Here is an 18,883-nt window from a genome sequence, read left to right as displayed (position 1 = left end):
ACTACGTAATGGAATGTTAAACATACGAAATTCTGACTTTGGTACGTGTAGACCACGCAAAGTTGTGATAGCGTCTTAAAACAAATGTGGATTTGTATGTCAGATATTATACGATATATTTAAATTAATTTTATGTTACGAAAAAACTTATTTTTCATAATTTTGTCTAATATTCGAAAAAACCGAAAATCCGGATTTTGAAAAGTAATAATCCGGATTTTTCAAAGGCCCAAAAAATCCGGATTATCCGGATTTTTCGCATTTCCAAGTATCCGGATTGCAATCCCTAGCCACAGAGGTCGTCAAGCCACAGGGGATGTAACTCATGTAAGGTTTCATTTGGATCCGATTATTTATCACGAAATCTAAACTAAATAATTTGTTCTGAAATGAAATAACATTTTAATAAACTACGAGTATCAAAATAAATGAAATTGTAGGTTGGTTAATTTTTTCCTATAAAATATGCAAACAAAATTTTATTAATAAACTACCTACTTAAATAAATGAAATTGTAGGTACAGATAAAGGATACCTCAGTTACGTAGTATATTATTTTGTTTCCAAACCTTGTCCAATGTCATAGATTACTAAATAATGGAATAACAGGTTTCTAAATAGAAATCTTGAACCTGAAGCCAGATTCTTGTATATGATTTTACACAATTGATTATACGAGTACCTTTATATCGTGGAAATGATAAAATGTGTTAATCTTCTAGTCGCACGCACGCAAACATCGTGCAAAGTCTAGCAACGCCGCACTATGTGAAGGTGTTGGTTTTTACTTTCTTCTTTACGGAATTTCTTGATTCGGTCCCGTTGCTGAACACCTGCGATAAAGGCCGCTGTGCAACAGCTTAAAATCTGATAGTCAAATTAAAGCAAATCTCTACCTAATGTAAAAATTTACCAAATTCTTAAATCTCCTTTATTGATGTTAAGAAAAGAAATAACTAAAGGTCTAATAGTTAAGAACAAGAATTCGTAATCAAAACATTCAGAACACTGAAGACCATTGATTCGCCAAAATTATGCGCGTCGCGTGAGTCAGATATTACTCGATAACATGCTCCATTTTGTAAAATACGACCGAGTATTAAAGCAAACATGAATTATCCCTCCAAGTTTCCATGAAGGATTGAGCACACTGAGACGGGCCGTGCCGGGGCTCAGCGTGCCGGGGCTCATCGCAAAAATCCGCCTCCATACAATTTGTATGGAAGCGGAAATCCACTGCGCCCCGACACAGTGTGCGATACGCGCATCCGCTACACACGTTGTTCACTTAAAAAAGATTCTTTAGTCATTAAATAAGCAGGTATAATGTAACATTAAATGCGAATTTACCTCAATCAGTGTCCAAACCAGTGTGCGATACGCGCATCCGCTTCCATACAAATTGTATGGAGGCGGATTTTTGCGATGAGCCCCGGCACGCTGAGCCCCGGCACGGCCCGTCTCAGTGTGCTCACTCCTTGAAGGTACATTTTCAATCTGCGCAAAAGTGGCGTGATAGGAAAAATATTTTCCCGGAGCGTATTTTTGATATAGCTACACTAATATCAATAAATTTCGCGCTGGAGCAATTTAAATAAGATCATAAAGAAGCTCCTTTGAATATTTTGATGGGAAACTTTGCTGCGTTTCCTGTCGAAGATACTATTGCGACTTTCTCAACTGTAACGATCAGAAAGCTTGAAAGTTGAAAAGCTGTTTTTATGTTTTTACATAAAAGAATATATATACAAATATTGTTATTCTGAAAGTTGCTTAAACTGCTGAACCGATTGATGAAATTGACGATGGTTATCTCGTGATACATTAAAATGCAACATTGATAGTGGTTTAATATTTCGTCTTTATTAAATGTGGAATACCTAATATCTATTGCCATAATAGTCAATTATAAACCATAACACTTATTATTTTATATTACATCCACATTTGCAATAATGATAAATGGTTGCAACACAATATGTTTAAAAAATAAAGCCATTATAATATGAACACAATATTGCATTTTCATAAAGAGCTTTTGAAATTTGAAACTTATAATATTGAAGTGATAATTATCGAGAAAGGACAAAAGAGCAAGACTCGACTTAGTTTCCACAAAACTCCCTGAAACGCAAGGAATTTCATTAAATGTAACAAAATGCGAATACCTAAATAGACCGTTATAGCAATTTTGGCCTGAATGTATTGAGAAAAATTTCATTTAAACGTTGCTTAATCCGAGCTCAGCGGCTTGGACACTGATTGAGGTAAATTCTCATTTAATGTTACATTATACCTGCTTATTTAATGTCTAAAGTATCTATTTTAAGTGAACGACGTGTGTAATATTCGTTAAATAAGTATGTTAACTTAATAAAGTAAACAAAAATTATACAGCAAATAACTTTGAAATAATAATATGCTTGTCTTTGTCCTGCACATGGAGATTGTCTTACGACAGATAACAACAGCAGACCTTGATAGGTAATACGCTGCGTAAAATATCTTGATAAGTTGAATACTAAAGTTATACAACAGGTATACGTGTAGGGTTGCCAGGTTGCTAAACCTAAAAACCGGACAAATCAGTTAGTCTAACGGGACATATTATTTTGTGTAAAACGGCCGGTCTGCTATTATGGACTTAGCACCACAACAGTTTTATATATCAAAACGTAATCTGTTTTATAGGTTGTATATTGTTAGGATATTCATATATTATGTTGTTTTTATGTTGCCGGACACGCCATCAAAAAGCCAAACAGTGTCCGGCTTTATCCGGACGCTTGGCAACCCTATATATATGTAGGTACATGGAATAAGTAGCATTTTTAACCTAACTTCTTTCTGTCCGCTTGCGCAACACCTACTTATCGTTTTAAAATGTTGTCAGTTTTTTATTTTCCGGATCTATGAAAGAGAAGGCATGAAGTTTCGCCAATCAGATAGTAAAAATAGCCCAGAATAGTTATGGCCTATGAATTTTCTAAATGTTAATACACATTTTTGATAGGAAAAAATGTAATAGCTTCATATTTCGTATGAAAATAATTTTGTAATCTTTTTTCTGTCGGCCCCGAACTATCTATGCCAGATTTATGAGTACAAAGTATATTATATTGACATTATAACTTAGCAATCGTATTGCGTGCCTCGAACCCTTAAGGCACTTTTCATACTGGGAATATAAAGCGATGTTACATCTAAATAATATGTTACATACAGAAAAATTACACTTTTAAGGCAAATAAAACAGATTATAATTTTGTCTGGTAAATGTTAATGCTTCATCTTATTAAGAAATCTTTATCTAATATATAAAATTCTCATGTCACGGGGTGCCTGATTGAACTTCTCTGAAACGGCTCGACCGATTTTCGTGAATCTTAGAGGGCGTATCGGGTAGGGTTGAGAATCGGACAACATCTAGAATCAGAATCAGAAACAGAATCATTTATTTGCAGAAAGTACCGTTACAAAAGATGTTACAATAATTATACAGGATTCCAGTCTTTCTACCTAATAACTATAGGCATGCAAAATTTATAGGGTTACAATATTATTATAGAATATGTCAATTTCTTAGTCAACACTGTTTCAATACATAATATAAATAATTTCAGATTTGTAGAAGTTCATTTGTAGAATAAAATGTTTTAGATTTAAGCCACTTTATTAGTTCTTTTTTAAATTTAATATAAGGTAGCTCTTTAATTTTTTTCTACTTTTTATATTGATAAGTGCATTTGTTGAATAAATAATAGTAAATTATTACAACTCGAGACTGACGGCGACCAATGTTAATGTTTGTGTGACGGGAATCGGGATAGCGATGGACGTTGCCATGGTGACATACTGAGGCCGAATCACAGAGCCGAACCGCGTCTTGAGACCGGATCGCATCTAGTACTGACTATTTATACCGGCCTTAATTACTTATTTAGTCACTTCAATAAAATAATATGGGCGAAAATCGAAATACTTTATAGTATTTTATATTATTCCCAAAAGTCTTTAGAGACGTATCAAGCCAACAATATGTGATGTGGTGTAATAGCTGTTGTTGTGATTGATTATGCGGTAACCATACGTTTCCCCACAGTAAAAATTATGCTTTCTATTTGCTCGGATCGCAAAGCCGGTAGTTCTACAAAGTTCTACACTTTTATTGTGAAGAGGTAATCAACACATAGATTCGCAGACATACTTTCACACTGATAATATTAGTATTTCCGCAATAACGCAGTGTGAAGCTCCCTATACTGGGAGAAGTCTTATCTAGGGCGAAGGCCGAAGGGCGTACCGCGTAGGTAGGGTTACCAGGTCGCTAAACCCAAAAGCCGGACAAAGCAGTCAGCTTAGCCGGACATATTGGTAAAAAAGTCGGAAACTTTCGATATACTAGATATGCTAATTTAAATCACATGTCTTTTTCTTTTACACACTTAGTAACTATAGTACTAATATTAACATAATATACCTAATTTACAGTTTGTAGCTTTAGATACCGTACCTAATATGTAATAACTTAATTAAATAATAATTTGACGATGGTAAAATTTTGCATGCCGTAAGGTAGAATGTATAAGGCTATGAAAAATACTGTAACATCTTATTATTGTACCGGCATTCTAAGCAAATAAATGATCTATCTATCTATCTATCTATCTATCTATCTATCTAAATTTTCTGTAAAGGCTAAAGCAATACGTTTGGCAGCGCGTGTGAAAATTTCCAGTTTTATTTACATGATTTAACATCTAATAGATTTTACATCTTATGAAATGTCAAACCGTCAAAAATTAGTAGGATTTTCATATAAAATTATAGATTCAGAGCTCTCTAAAAGCCGGACTCCCTTTAATTTTGGCCGGACACGCAACCAAAAAGCCTGACTGTGTTCGGCTTTATCCGGACGCCTGGCAACCCTACGCGTAGGGCAATGTCAGCTCGGCGGGAGGCAAATATTTTCGTGTGTTAAACGGAGGCCGCGACGAGGATAAGGGTGAATGTGTCAATGGCTCACCAAAGTTCCAACGTTTGTTTTTAATATATGCGGGAAACGCAGAGGATAATTTGAACCGAAATACAATAAAATATCTAAGACTATGATCATTTATACAGGGTGTAAAAAAAATTAGCTGGTATAAATAGTCAGTACTCAAGATGCACCTCGGTCTCAAGACACGGTTTAGGCTCTGTGATTGGTTGCCTGTCAAAATTTGGACCAATCACAGAGCCGAACCGCGTCTTGAGACGGGGTCGCATCTTAAGTACTGACTATTAATACCAGCCTAAGTGATAATACTTTAGTTTAGGGAGTGTATGAGTAAATACAGAGCAGAGCAAATACTTTTTGTAAGTTGTATGGCCAATCCGTGCGTTAGTAATTACTAAGACTTCGATGACTGTCTGTCTGTCTGTCCGTCTGTCTGTCTGTTGGTCTGTCTGTCTGCCCGTCTGTCTGTTTGTAATAAAAAATAATTTTCAATTTTGTTAGTTCCGTAAAACTCGCGAACGGCTGAACCGATTTGGCAAATTTTAGTCTTAAAATATTCGTGAAAGTCCAGGGAATGTTTAGACGGGAAGTGATGCAAACACCGGGTCATCTAGTATTATTATTATATTTAAATATTTATTAATATTATATTCGACAGTTTGTGATTGGTAAGTACTATGGTTTCAGAATTCAGTTTCTGTATGAAGATTCTCAGACTAGACCGACTAGTACGGCTGCCAATGTTTTCCTTATCAGTATACTTTGCATAAATACATAATATTAATATGTCCCTCTCGTTGTGAAAAATTGTAAAGAAATTGATTAATAAAAAAATATTATTATTATTGTTAAAGCTTAGAATCGGAATATATTATTCGAAGCGAAAGCACTTAGCATATTCTAACACCACACAGGGTAATCTAAATATTTAGGCCTAGTACTATAAGCTATAAAGGAACATACGAACTTCAATAGGCCTTGGAGGCCAATCGGATTCCAGTCTTCCAGGTATATAATAAAGATAGATTTTGGTAAAATCCATTGAATTATTTTGGGCAAATAAATTTTCGTAGTATTTATTATTTGTAGGTGTAGCTATTTGGCCTTGGGCATTAAATAATTATTATATTGCAAAACCATACTAATAAGTAATAATATAAAGGCGAAAGTGTTCCGTTTGTCTGTCCCGGGAAAGGACATAGGATACTTTTGTCCCGGAAAAATGTACCTTTACCGCGCAATAAACGAATTTTGACGCAACGGAGTTGCGGGCTGCGTCTACGTCTACTTTATTGCAAAGTCACTCTAGAGGTAGCTATAAGTACTTTTATAATTATATTGATAGTGTTTTCACACTCTTGTTAATATAATTATCAAAGTAACCGTAAAACTCTGAAACGAGCAGGTGACCCGTTTGCTCCTTTGCCCCCTTATTTTATAAAAAATATATTTTTAATATGGCCAAATTTCAAATTATCGCTTGTGGCTTTTTGAAGGAGCTTGGATCGAACAAGAACGAAGCTGCAGAATCGGGGTGGAGACCATATTAATATTCAGATTAAATCCATCTTTATGCTCACCTTTTATTTACAACGGGCGTGCAAGTAGCAAAATATTGAAAGCCTGACCAAATGCGCCATTTCAATATGCACGGCTAATACGCGAAATTTAAATTGCTAGTATTACATCTTATACATTTGTTTACATTTAAACGAATTGAACTCATATATGGGGCTCAAACTTCTACCGGTTTTTATAGCAATTATGTTGAGGAAAAGGTTTAGCGAAGAAGTGCGAAGTTCCGATCACGATTCATTATTCATGAAGTAGTGTTACAGAGTGAATAGGGTACAGAAGATCGGTCACGTCCGCACCAGTTGGGGTTATAACTTTATGAAGCATTTGTATTCAAATATTCAGGTTTTAGTTTACGTGGTCGGCTTATTAAATGATCATTTTAATTAGTTTACTACCAAAAAATTTGAAGAAAATTTTAATTAAAAAGTTGAAAAGTATAACTCGACCACGCAAAATTTCTATATATAAAAGATTTGTAATTTGAAAACGTAGTTCACAATCTACATAATGATATAATAGGTATATTTTAATTAAGAAAGTGTCACTAGAAAACTTATGCCTTCAAATAAGATCAGCAGTTTAAGCTCTTACTTCAATCAATCAATCAAATCAGCATGTTATATTCGTCCACTGCTGGACATAGGCCTCTCTCAAGCTCTTACTTGCAATAAATATATTACGTAGACTGCCAAAATGATTATCATCGTAGTTTCCTTATAGTTATTACTAGTGGAATCCCACCGTTGCACCAAAATTCGTTTAATGCGCACGAATAATAATGTATCCTATGTCTTTTAGCCGGGACTCAAAGTATCTCCATACCAAATTTTAGCAAAATCGGTTCAGCGGTTTGGGCGTGAAGAGGTAACAGACAGACAGACAGACAGACACATTTTTGCATTTATAATATTAGTACCTACGTATTTCATTTTCCTATAGGGTAAAATGGAATCATAAGATTCGTGCTGGCTTTATTGTAAAAAGGGCCACGAATAATAAAATCTAAGGAAACTAACTCCCATACTTCAACCGTTTTGAATTTGGTTCCTTTTCGCACACTAAAATATGACAATAGCTACGAAACACTAAGGGCTATAGCTCACTAGTCACTGGGACGCCATCGCGACGTTACTATGACAACGTCCAAGCAACTTCAGGTTCTCTACGTCGCCGCAAAGCGGTGTTTTTCAAGAAGTTTAAAAACCGTAGACGTCGCTAACGTAGAAGTGACACGGTAAAGTCACTGGCTACGTTGCGATGGCGTCCCGGTGAGTTATAGCCCTAAAGCGGGGAATTCACTACCGGGCTGCCCGCGGCCCGCGGGCAGCCCGGTAGTGAATTCCCCGCTTTAGTGTCTGCCGCTTGCCCCTATTGAACACACACAGAACAGGCAAGTCAGTCGAATAGATAGACTGCTGCAGCTCGGTCGTGGACTAATGGACTCGATCTTCTTTGTAACTAATGATAGATCAGCATCGGCATAGAGTTCTTTGGATTTTTCAATAAGTTCGCTGTATTAGCAGCATCACGTAGATCGTTGTTCATGTAATCCTTGCTTTTAACTTTCCACAAACAAGGATACGACCAGTAAATGGAAATAAACGAATGTCAAAATTATTTTTGTTCCTTCATTCCTAACTTTAGTGTTTGTATTGTTTACAATAATATGTTTTAAAATAATATTTTAAGTGCACTCCAGTCGCTCTCCAAGGTGCAAATGACGACGGGCCGCCCGTCGCGACCATTCATGTTCACATTTGCCCGTACCTGCGCGGGAAAAATGCGATCTCGCGGGCAGGCTGCGGGCTCGGGCCAACGGGCATGTCTGTGCCCGTACCTAGGAATTGACGAGCAGACATGCGACAGACCTGCCCGTGACGGGCGGCCCGTAGCGGGCGGCCCGGTAGTCAATTCCCCGCTTAACACTCAAATTCACGAAATGAAGCCGTTGACAATAATTATTGTCACTTCTATAATTTCTTGCATGTATTCGGGTCTCTTTTTGCATAAAGTATGTATGTATTGAGGTATCTTTTTGTAGCGCTCGGAACAAATTTTTTGACACAGTTACTGTTCCTTAGTTTTTATTATTCGTAGCAAAAGGGAAAGCTATGATTGGCTACGAATGAACTGGTTTAATTTGCTAAATACCATGGCCTCGCAAAAAGCCTCTAATTCAAGAAGAGTTGGGATTGTTAAGTTTTATAATTTTACATTGGTACTTGCATCAAGCTGTTATAATCTGCTTATCATCTGTAGTTAATTTTCATACTATTAATATTTAATACAACGATCTAAGCTTAGAACAAACCTACGCGTCAGTGACGGAGCGTCAAGTTGCGTCAAGTTGTCAAATGTGATTTTTGTATACAAAACACACCTTTGACAACTTGACGCTCCGCTTCGCAGTCGCCTGGTCGCGTAGGTTTGGCCTAAGCTTTATACAACGAAACAATTTGTCACGGCGTAATAAAAGAGAAAAATAACGATAATAATATATTCCGTTTTTGGTCAAAAACGTAATGAGCGAGCACAGTACCCGCTATTTAAATATTAAAACGTATAAAATATTCCTTCGCAAGTGTTCAACAAATTTAATTTCCGCTTCTATTCAGAAGGTCCTCCGGGTGAAGGAACCATTTTATTTATACAATACGAAATATTATTCAAGACAGTATGATTATTTTAATGGAATGACGTGATGAGCCCAATTTATAATTTTGCTTTAATATAATTTTATATTTCTCATACAACGTGACATTTTAGTGGTTGTTTTCCCGCAACAGAACGATTTACCTACCGTAGTACTATCAAATCATGCATGACTTAAAAGTTTTGATTATGTGCACCAGTACCGGCATTCTAATAGAAGGAAGGTCGGAGCTTATACTGCGTGAAATTTTAATGGTTGTTTTCCGCAGTAAAATGATTCTATCTTAGTAGTACAATTACAGATTTGTGAAGTTTTGTTTATTCAAATAATAAATAAAATTCGGCCATAGCCGCTCGCGCCTATCGGCATAAAGTTGCCATAGTACGTCATACAAAATATATTTTTTTCAAAAAATAAAGATGTTATTTTTTTTTAATATTTTTTATATTTTGTGTCGATTGTGTTCATAGTCAAAGTTTGGGTTTTACTACTTCATGAATGGTGGTAAGCAACTTTCAGCTATTTCATCAGATTAGTAATATCATGTCACACGTGTACACGTTAAACTTGTCGTGTTGTTGAGACACGGCTGTTATGCTACTGTATATATTTATATTGTGATAGTGTCCTAAGCAAAATTCTCGCTAGTTGTGGTAGCGGTGAAAAAGGGAAATTCTTTTATTTATTTTCTTGTTAGCAAACTTGAAGTGTATCAAAGTAAGAGGAATGCGACATTTCCATGGATGCTATTATTATATTAAAATGCTTATAAATTTTCCAAACAGCCAAACTCTAGTTATAGTATTGCGCTTCTTGCCTTAAAAATGAAATGACGCGTAGGTAAAATTGTTCAGATTAATATTTCGTTGCTTGAAAAATGAAATGTGATGTGAACTGCAAATCCTATAAGACAGGATCGACAGCAGTAACCAACTACGAAAAGTTAAGTTGTTAACACTTACTTTCACTAGAATACTATAAATTCATAATAATATCAGAGGCTTTACATAACTAGTGTTTGTTGTATTTCTGCCATCTCTTCAAAGGATAGTGCAGGTAAAGTTGCTTTGACTACTGAGTCTGAGTTTCGCTCTCGAAATATACCGAAGTTCTAGAAACTTTAACTTCGGTACAAAATATCAATTTGAGCCACAGGAGTTATATTGTATGAGTGCAAAGGTATTTGTAGTTGTACAATCTAGCTCCAGGTGTTTTAACATTCGGCGATGAGAATAGTTGGAGTCTGATGGAGATTCAGCTGGTATTTTTCCATATATTCTTAAAATAAATACTATTATTATAATAATCATGGAAAGTCTACCATTGCGTGTATTATGTTATTTATACGTGGGAGAGCTTTGCTTCGGCACGAATGGGTCGGCTCGACCGGAGAAATACCACGTTCTCACAGAAAACCGGCGTGAAACAGCGCTAGCGCTGTGTTTCGCCGAGTGAGTGAGTTTACCGGAGGCCCAATCCCCTACCCTATTCCCTTCCCTACCCTCCCCAATTCCCTTCCCATCCCTACCCTCCCCTATTACCCTATTCCCTCTTAAAAGGCCGGCAACGCACCTGCAGCTCTTCTGATGCTGCGAGTGTCCATGGGCGACGGAAGTTGCTTTCCATCAGGTGACCCGTTTGCTCGTTTGCCCCCTTATTTAATAAAAAAAAAATGGGATAAAAATACTGTGTAATTATTTGTAAATTTTTCACTTCGTCCTACTTTTGCTTAAGAAATGAACATACAATAATAATATCAAGTTTAATTAGCATTTTTTCCTTGATGAAATTTACTTATACTTTTTTGTTGGTTAGTTTGTTTGACAACATACAAGCCTATCAAAATTTACTAAAATACTTCTTAAAACGTTCAGAAACCATGCATTAATCCAACCATTTGCCTGTTTTTGTTCTCTGTCCTATAATTCAATGGATTTGCAATTATACAGAGGCCAGTTTCCATTGGACATTACCGGCAGATTGATTGCATCCGCGGATATTGGGAGCTGTATTTTAGTGCATAATTTAGCCTGCTCACGATTATGTTTCATAATAATCTCGATGATTAAAGTGATATTAGAACCATTCTATGCTAAATATAAGCTACATAATTATAGTTAAGAGCTCATTAATAGGGTTTTTTCTTTAATCTCTCAATTTTAATATACCTAGGACTTTTTTCCGTTTTTCTATTAATAAAAATAAAACAAAGTAATAAACATCATTCTTTATAATGTTAGTTGTTCGGTGTTAGTTGTTGTTGTAATGTAATAATCGCGAACATTTTGGCTATCAATAACGTTCATTGCCTAATCTCAATCGACTATGATGCTTTTTTTTTTTTACAAAATTAGGGGCAAACGAGCAAACGGCTCACCTGATGGAAAGCCCGTTGCCCATGGACACTCGTAACATCAAAAGAGTTGCAGGTAATTGAGGATTTAACAATAACATGTCTCCGTGCACTTTAACCAGTTTTGCTCTCTTTTCACCTCAATAAATATATCTAAAAAACTGAAGATTGCGTATTTTCTTTTCACTTACCAAGCGACGTTAAACTTGTTGCCAGGCTTATAATAAGCTATAATTATATACTTCATCCTCAAAATAAATAACTACTTGAAGTCTCGAACAATACCTATAAAACTCGAACAATATTGAATTTCGTTCACAATTATAACGAGAAAACTATTTCTCGTGCCGAGAATGAATGTCTTAATTAACTTCTCGATAATGAAGCAAAATAATGTTTTCGTGCAAAAATAATTTAACGAGGAATCCAGAATTGAAACGAAACTTTGAACTTCGTTACAATAAACCCCGCGGTATTGTTCGACGAACAATATTTCAGATGAGTTTTTATTGAAAACTATCGAGTTTATATACTTTTTATTTCGTTTCTAGTATATTTTCTATTTATTTTGCGATATCAAATATATTTTAGCAGTGAACTACTAAAAGTATGTTTTTATTTTTTAAAACCAAATGAAGGAATGCCTAGTTTTACAATTCAAACAAAAATGCTGAATATCGATTCAGTTATTGTTTGAATTCTTTTACTATTTTTATAGACAAAACAATAGTGGGGACAATAATTGAAATCGTTGATTTTCAAGTGATTTTTTGTTATGTTTTATAGTGCCCGACTTGGCCCTACTCTACCTCCTGATACCAGATAGTGAGGGAGCCCTAGAACATTTTTTTTATTACTAACAAGCAAATTTTTTGTGAGTAGCTTCATTTTGATAAGCCAAACAACTTTTTTATCTGTGAAAAATCTTGAAAGTGGTAGATAACAGAAATATAATGGCTGGATAGGGTTCCGTTTTAGGGTTCTGTAATCAACAAAACCTGGTTGACTACGGTACCCTCAAACGGAACCGTAACCAGCTGATTTTTTATATATTGGTAGGTCAATTGTTATATAATTTAAGAGTAACATTGTCCAACAAATAGAATAATCCATATTTTAGGACTATCTAATCAAAGTATGAAATCCTTTCTATCTCTGTTAGCTACCACTTTCAAGATTTTTCGCAGATAAAAAAGTAGTTTGTCTTGAACAAGGAGCACACACTGGTAATTAAGTTCCTAAGAAAGGTATCATTGAGTATCGAATGTGTCATTCTAATATTAAAACGCAATTAGATAAACACTAATCTGTTTTTTCATAATCTAATTTCCCAACACGCCCCAACACATGTCCCGTTGTGGCTTATATTTTTATTTGGTGGCACGTCACGGTAATCTGACGGCTGACGTTTCGGCTCACTGAGCTTCTGACGTGACGTGTCATTCCGAAATGAACTATCGGGAAAGCCTTGGGATTAGAATAAACTTCGACGAACGCAATCATTTTATCAATAAAGGAATTTTCGATTGAGTGTCTGAAAACACTTTTCTATGCCTTAATAACATAATAAACACTATGCCGCATTTCCGCGGCAGAAATTCCGAATGATTACGACATAGTCAAACGCGTACAATAAAATGCGACGGAATTTCGGCATGGTGTGTTATCGGTAATTTAAAATACATTGCAGGCGGAATCAAGCTGAACTTCCGCCGCGGAAATTCGGCATAATGTGTTTACTTTAGACACTAAAGGTTCTTTAAGATCTTCGTGGGATTAACTGAGTGATATAATACCTTAATAAGTTATTATCGATCAAGGTTTGAAAAGTAAATATGAGTTTTACTTATAAGTAAAGCTCATCTTTACTATTCAAAACAATAACAGAAAGAAAATTTACACAAGAAAAAGTTACACTGCTTTTTTTAGGCTTACTGCATGCAAACGTTTTCCGTTTTCGTTTTCCGAATGTGGAGTGTTAATTTTTTTCACAAACGCTCCGGTTTGCACTTCAAACGTACGTGCGAAATTCGTTCCGTTCGGAAAAAAGCGAAGCGCCAGTTAATGTATTTTCTACTGATGCCACGCATTGATATTTTGCGAATACGGAAAAGTGAGTCATACGGAAAGCAAACATCAAAATACCAAGATGCCCTAAACGTATAAGCAAAGTATAGCAATATTAATATCATATTGCTATACTGTGGTATAAGTATTAAGTAGGCTTTGTGCCTCAATATGCCTCCATCTAGCTGCTACAATGCATTAGTATCAGGTAAACAGTGATCAGCTGAAAATGCGATACATTCCACGCGCTGCACTAACCGAGTTTGAGAGACAATATTGACTCTCATGATTATGTTTCACCTAACCATTCAGGTGACATCATTTTCATCGCTTAGCTGATGCTGACGAGCTAATGTATGTATGTGATATCGTAATGTGTATCAGATTCTGTTGTTTACATACTAAACAATATACGCATCAACATGAGCTTTACTGGTAATCGACTTGGCAAATATATTTTTTAATTGAAATTCGCACCGAATATATAGCGCTGTGCAATGATATTCTATGTTACTAACGTAACTAGATTGGAAGTTTACGGTAGCAACGCGTTGCCACTTCGAAGATGCCTGCAGGCATATCTCACATACATAATGACATTACGAATATATGACTTGACATTGTCTTTTGAACAAAAAAGTGGTTACGCATTTCTGAGAATCTTTTGTAAGACATTGCTACTCTAGTATTTTAGAAACTCATTGGCGCTGTGTGTCGAAATAAAATGACAACGTAACTCAAAACAAAATAACCATAACATATATAAAACATTGAAAAGTCATCTCTCAGCGCAATATATAAGATTTCAGAAGAGAATTAGATCTGAGATACTTTCGTACGTGCCTCGACCGCCATTCTTAAGATTAAAACAAGCTGCAGAACATGATATTTTATATCGTTATAAAATTCGATTAGTGCGCTACATTGTTGCTCTTAAGAGGATTCCACACCGCCATTTTTTCCATACAAACGTTGTCCCCTGTTTCCTCCCTGGATAATGCTAGTAGAGTTATAATTTTTTTCCTGAATATCTACGGCCACTAATACAATGTCCCTATGTTTTCTTTTTTTTCATAATTTAATTATTAAATAAGATATGAACGTTCAAAAACCCAAAAAAATGGCCAAATTTTCCACTGTGTTCAAACGTCCAGAAAACAGATTTGGATAGATTATACAAAAAAAGCAAAACATAGGAACACAGCTCAAGCCTTTTTTTAATCTTTAATGAAAAAAGTACTTAAATCGGTTAAGTTTTGGAGAAGGAATCAGGGGACAACGAATCGTTGATTTTCTGGATTTTCTGCAGTTGTCTCTATCGCGTTCTGCGGTATAGGCTTGAGGTAAGGGAGACAGCTATAGATATTACACGTACTTTTTTTTCATTTCTCTAGCCGCTGTGGTATCCTCTTAAGGTTCGTGATGTGAAAAATCGTCAATTTTAAAATCATATAATAATAATAGTTACATCTGTTAGAACACGTTTCATATATTAAACATGATCAAGAATGACTTCTGGTCTCTCACTGACTGTGTCAGAGAAAAATATAATATATTTGCTTATAATTATACGCACACCCCATAAATCAGTTGTTGCGTTCGTCGTGGATTAGTTGTAGCGGTCTACGACGTAGGACAGTTGTAGCGATCTACGTCACAGTATAGCAATATGACATATCCCTAATCTACGTCGTAGCTCAATTGTAGCGGTCTACGTCGTGGCTTAGTTGTAGCGTGCTACGTCGTAGCTAAATTGTAGCGTGCTACGTCGTAGTTCAATTGTATTGTGCTACGTCGTAGCTAAATTGTAGCGTGCTACGTCGTAGCTCAATTGTAGCGTGCTACGTCGTAGCTAAATTGTAGCGTGCTACGTCGTAGCTAAATTGTAGCGTGCTACGTCGTAGCTCAATTGTAGCGTGCTACGTCGTAGCTAAATTGTAGCGTGCTACGTCGTAGCTAAATTGTAGCGTGCTACGTCGTAGCTCAATTGTAGCGGTCTATGTAAGTTGTAGCGGTCTATACGGCGCGGCGTAGCTGTTTTCTAGTAGTCTACGAGTACGACGTGACAGTTGTAGCGATCGTCATAGCAATGTTGTTCTTAGATAATATTATTACAATAGCTATGTTACGCTTAAAGATAGAAAACGCTCAGTGAGCGGAAAAATAGCTCACAACGCGTTGTGATCACAGTAAAATATTCACATCGCGAAATTCACGTTGTGATATGATTAAAACGATAAATGCTCAGAACACGTTATGGTTTTTCTTGATTGCCACAACGCGTTGTGGTTGAATAGCATAACAGTCACGACACGAATTTCATTGTTTGGTCTTTTTGTGGTTGCCAGAACGCGTCGTGGTCATTTTGATTAGCGCCACAATGCGAATTTTGCTACGTGGATATTATAATGTGACCAAAACGCGTTGTGAGCTATTTTTCCGCTCACTGAGCGTTTTCAATCTTTGAGCGTAACATCTACATTCCAAAGCATTTATTTATTGTGGAGAGAAAAATAAACAATAATATTATTATTATTTAAAGCTACATCTTACATACCATGTAAAATTATATTATTGAATAAAATTTTACAACATTTAACGAAGTTTCAACTTATTAGTTATCAGCACAGCTACCTCAATAACTAACTATTCATTCCTCCACCACTAGCGGTACTTTTTAAATAGGTTAAAAATGTTTTCTCAAAGGAAGAGTTTACTCTTAGACGAAGTATCAGACTCATCTCGTGAGGTGTGAGAGAGTCCTTGAGGGCACTTCTCATTTTAAACCTAAACACGTACAACACTTTGGAACGCAGCTAAAGATATATACTCGTATCTCATACTATGAGCAGGAGTTTTTAATCAGAAATATTGTTGTAATAAGGATGTTTCCTCCAGAGAAATTTACTTTACACTTTGATATTTTTGGTGTTTTTTATATGAAAATAAACAAGATTAAGTATCTTTTAGTGTAGTAGACTTTAAAAATATAGTATCAAAAAAATATTTATTATTAAAATTACAGTAGCTGATCCGGCCTTTGGCTAATCCGGCGCCCCGTGTAATCCGACATCATATCACTGGTTAAATTAGGTACATAAACATTATTTTGGCCAATCTTTGTTGACAATGACTAATAGGTACTAGCTATTTGACCGAGCTTTGCTCGGTATTCGATAAAAAACTAATAAAATGACATTTTCTAAAAATGATTCCTAGCTAGATCGATTTATCGCCCCCGAAAACCACCTATATACCAAATTTCATGAAAATCGTTGGAGCCGATTCTGACTGACGAGCATTCGCGTGTAATGTAATATAATAGATTCAACTTTACCCATTCCATAGCAAGCTGACTTCACTGTCACGTAGCATTGATGTTATAAGTCGTATCAAGATATTAGACATTGTAATAATAATATTACAAGGTGCGCATTGTAATGCTCGGTTCTCCTCCCTCACTGATGTAAGGCTCAGCTCTGTAACGTTACATTACAAGCGAATGCTCCCTGTGAGGGAGCACCTTTACACCTTTAGCGAAACTCTCAGGAATAATTACTCGCGGTTATTGTATGCCAGACTTGTCGACAATTTGTCGTTTAAGCGGTATTGTACGAGTCCTTTCAACAACGTAATTGTCCCTTCAACACCTTGACGATTGTGCCACAATATAAATGTGTACAGTAAAGTAACATATGTCCTTGAAAGTAAACAAAGTCAAAATATAAATGAAGGGGCGCGCGCGGGTTGTTTTTGCAATTTAAAGTTATCAGGGTTAACGAAGCGAGCTCTATTATATCCCACAACGTGGTACATTTTGTGGTACACTACGGAAAAATTATCACGCCTATTGATTTGTGCCTTAACATAGTAATTTTTATTTATATATATCATCAGTCAGTCAAGGTGTGACGACGCGAGCCCTCACAAAGCTCGGCTTTTAGCTAGCTTATAATAACGCACAATTGGTGTGTGCGGTCGATACTAGCTGTCAAATATGAATATGGTTTACTGTATGTTCTTTACACTGTGGTTATGTCAAACTTGAATAGGGAAAGTAAAATATGGTGTACAATTCTTCGTAAGCTTTTGTTTTGTAACTCTCTATGGCATAAACGTTTAAGGTAACGTACCTTTAGAAATGTTTGGAATAGAAAACACAAGTAGTGTTTTATATATTTTGCTTATGTAATAGTTATTAATTTTACAATTAATGCCCGGTTCCTATATCTAACGAATCGTCACTGTACATCAGCTACCAAACGTTTTTCACTTACGGGTAACGAACCGTTAAAGGCGTTTCACAAAGTTATTTTAGCTTCTACCTGCTACGAACAGTCGTTAGTAACGCGCTAACCGAAGCCCTCCCGACGGTAATACTGCTTTTTCGATTACCTAATAATCACTTAAATAATCCACGTTTTATTTAATTTGGTTTGTTACGATGAAGAAAAAAAACATTTTAGTAGAAAATGTAGTTTTACCAAGTTTTACCCATTATTGCTGAAGAGAACAAAACGCAAAATACCTATTATATTCTGTGATCATTGATTTGACATTTAAAATAATATTTAAAATTTAAAATGCTTAAAATAATGAAAAACTAAAATAAATAATAAATTAACATATCCCTACTTGATCACAGTAGTTTAACCAAATTTGGATAAAGTATAGTATTAAGTGCTTATTCAATTGGTATAAACAAAAATAATGTTACTTGATTAGTTTTTTTTTTAATTAAATTTTTATGTAAATTTATGACCCGGATAAGGCCAAGTTTGACTCGCTTTAAAATAAAACTACAAATAATATCGATCTCGGAATTTCACTGTAATGTTTATATAGCTATCAACTATAGTATTTTGAAAGAAAAACAAGGTGAAACAAAATTGAGGTTTTTATCACATTGTGCATCGGAAGTAGGTTACTTTCCAGGCACCAAAAGTAAAATAATTTTGATCATTCTATTTTTTAAGCAACAAATTAAAACAGTCACTACATACATACCTGCAGGTTCCCTTCACTTTTAATTAAGAGTATATTATATTTTCAGCAAGTAAGCTTTCAACGCACGGTTTATCCAGTTGAAATTTAAGCTGAAAATCTGAATGATCCTATGATTGTTACCACTATCTTCGTCGAAATCAGATAAAATTTCTAGATCACTATCCAGTCTGATAAAATTTCTAGATCACTAAGATCAGTCTGATCACTGTCTGAATGAGACATAATG

This window comes from Aricia agestis, chromosome 15, assembly GCF_905147365.1.
Source record: "Aricia agestis chromosome 15, ilAriAges1.1, whole genome shotgun sequence".
Classification (NCBI taxonomy): domain Eukaryota; kingdom Metazoa; phylum Arthropoda; class Insecta; order Lepidoptera; family Lycaenidae; genus Aricia; species Aricia agestis.
Note: the sequence above shows the minus strand (reverse complement) of the source record.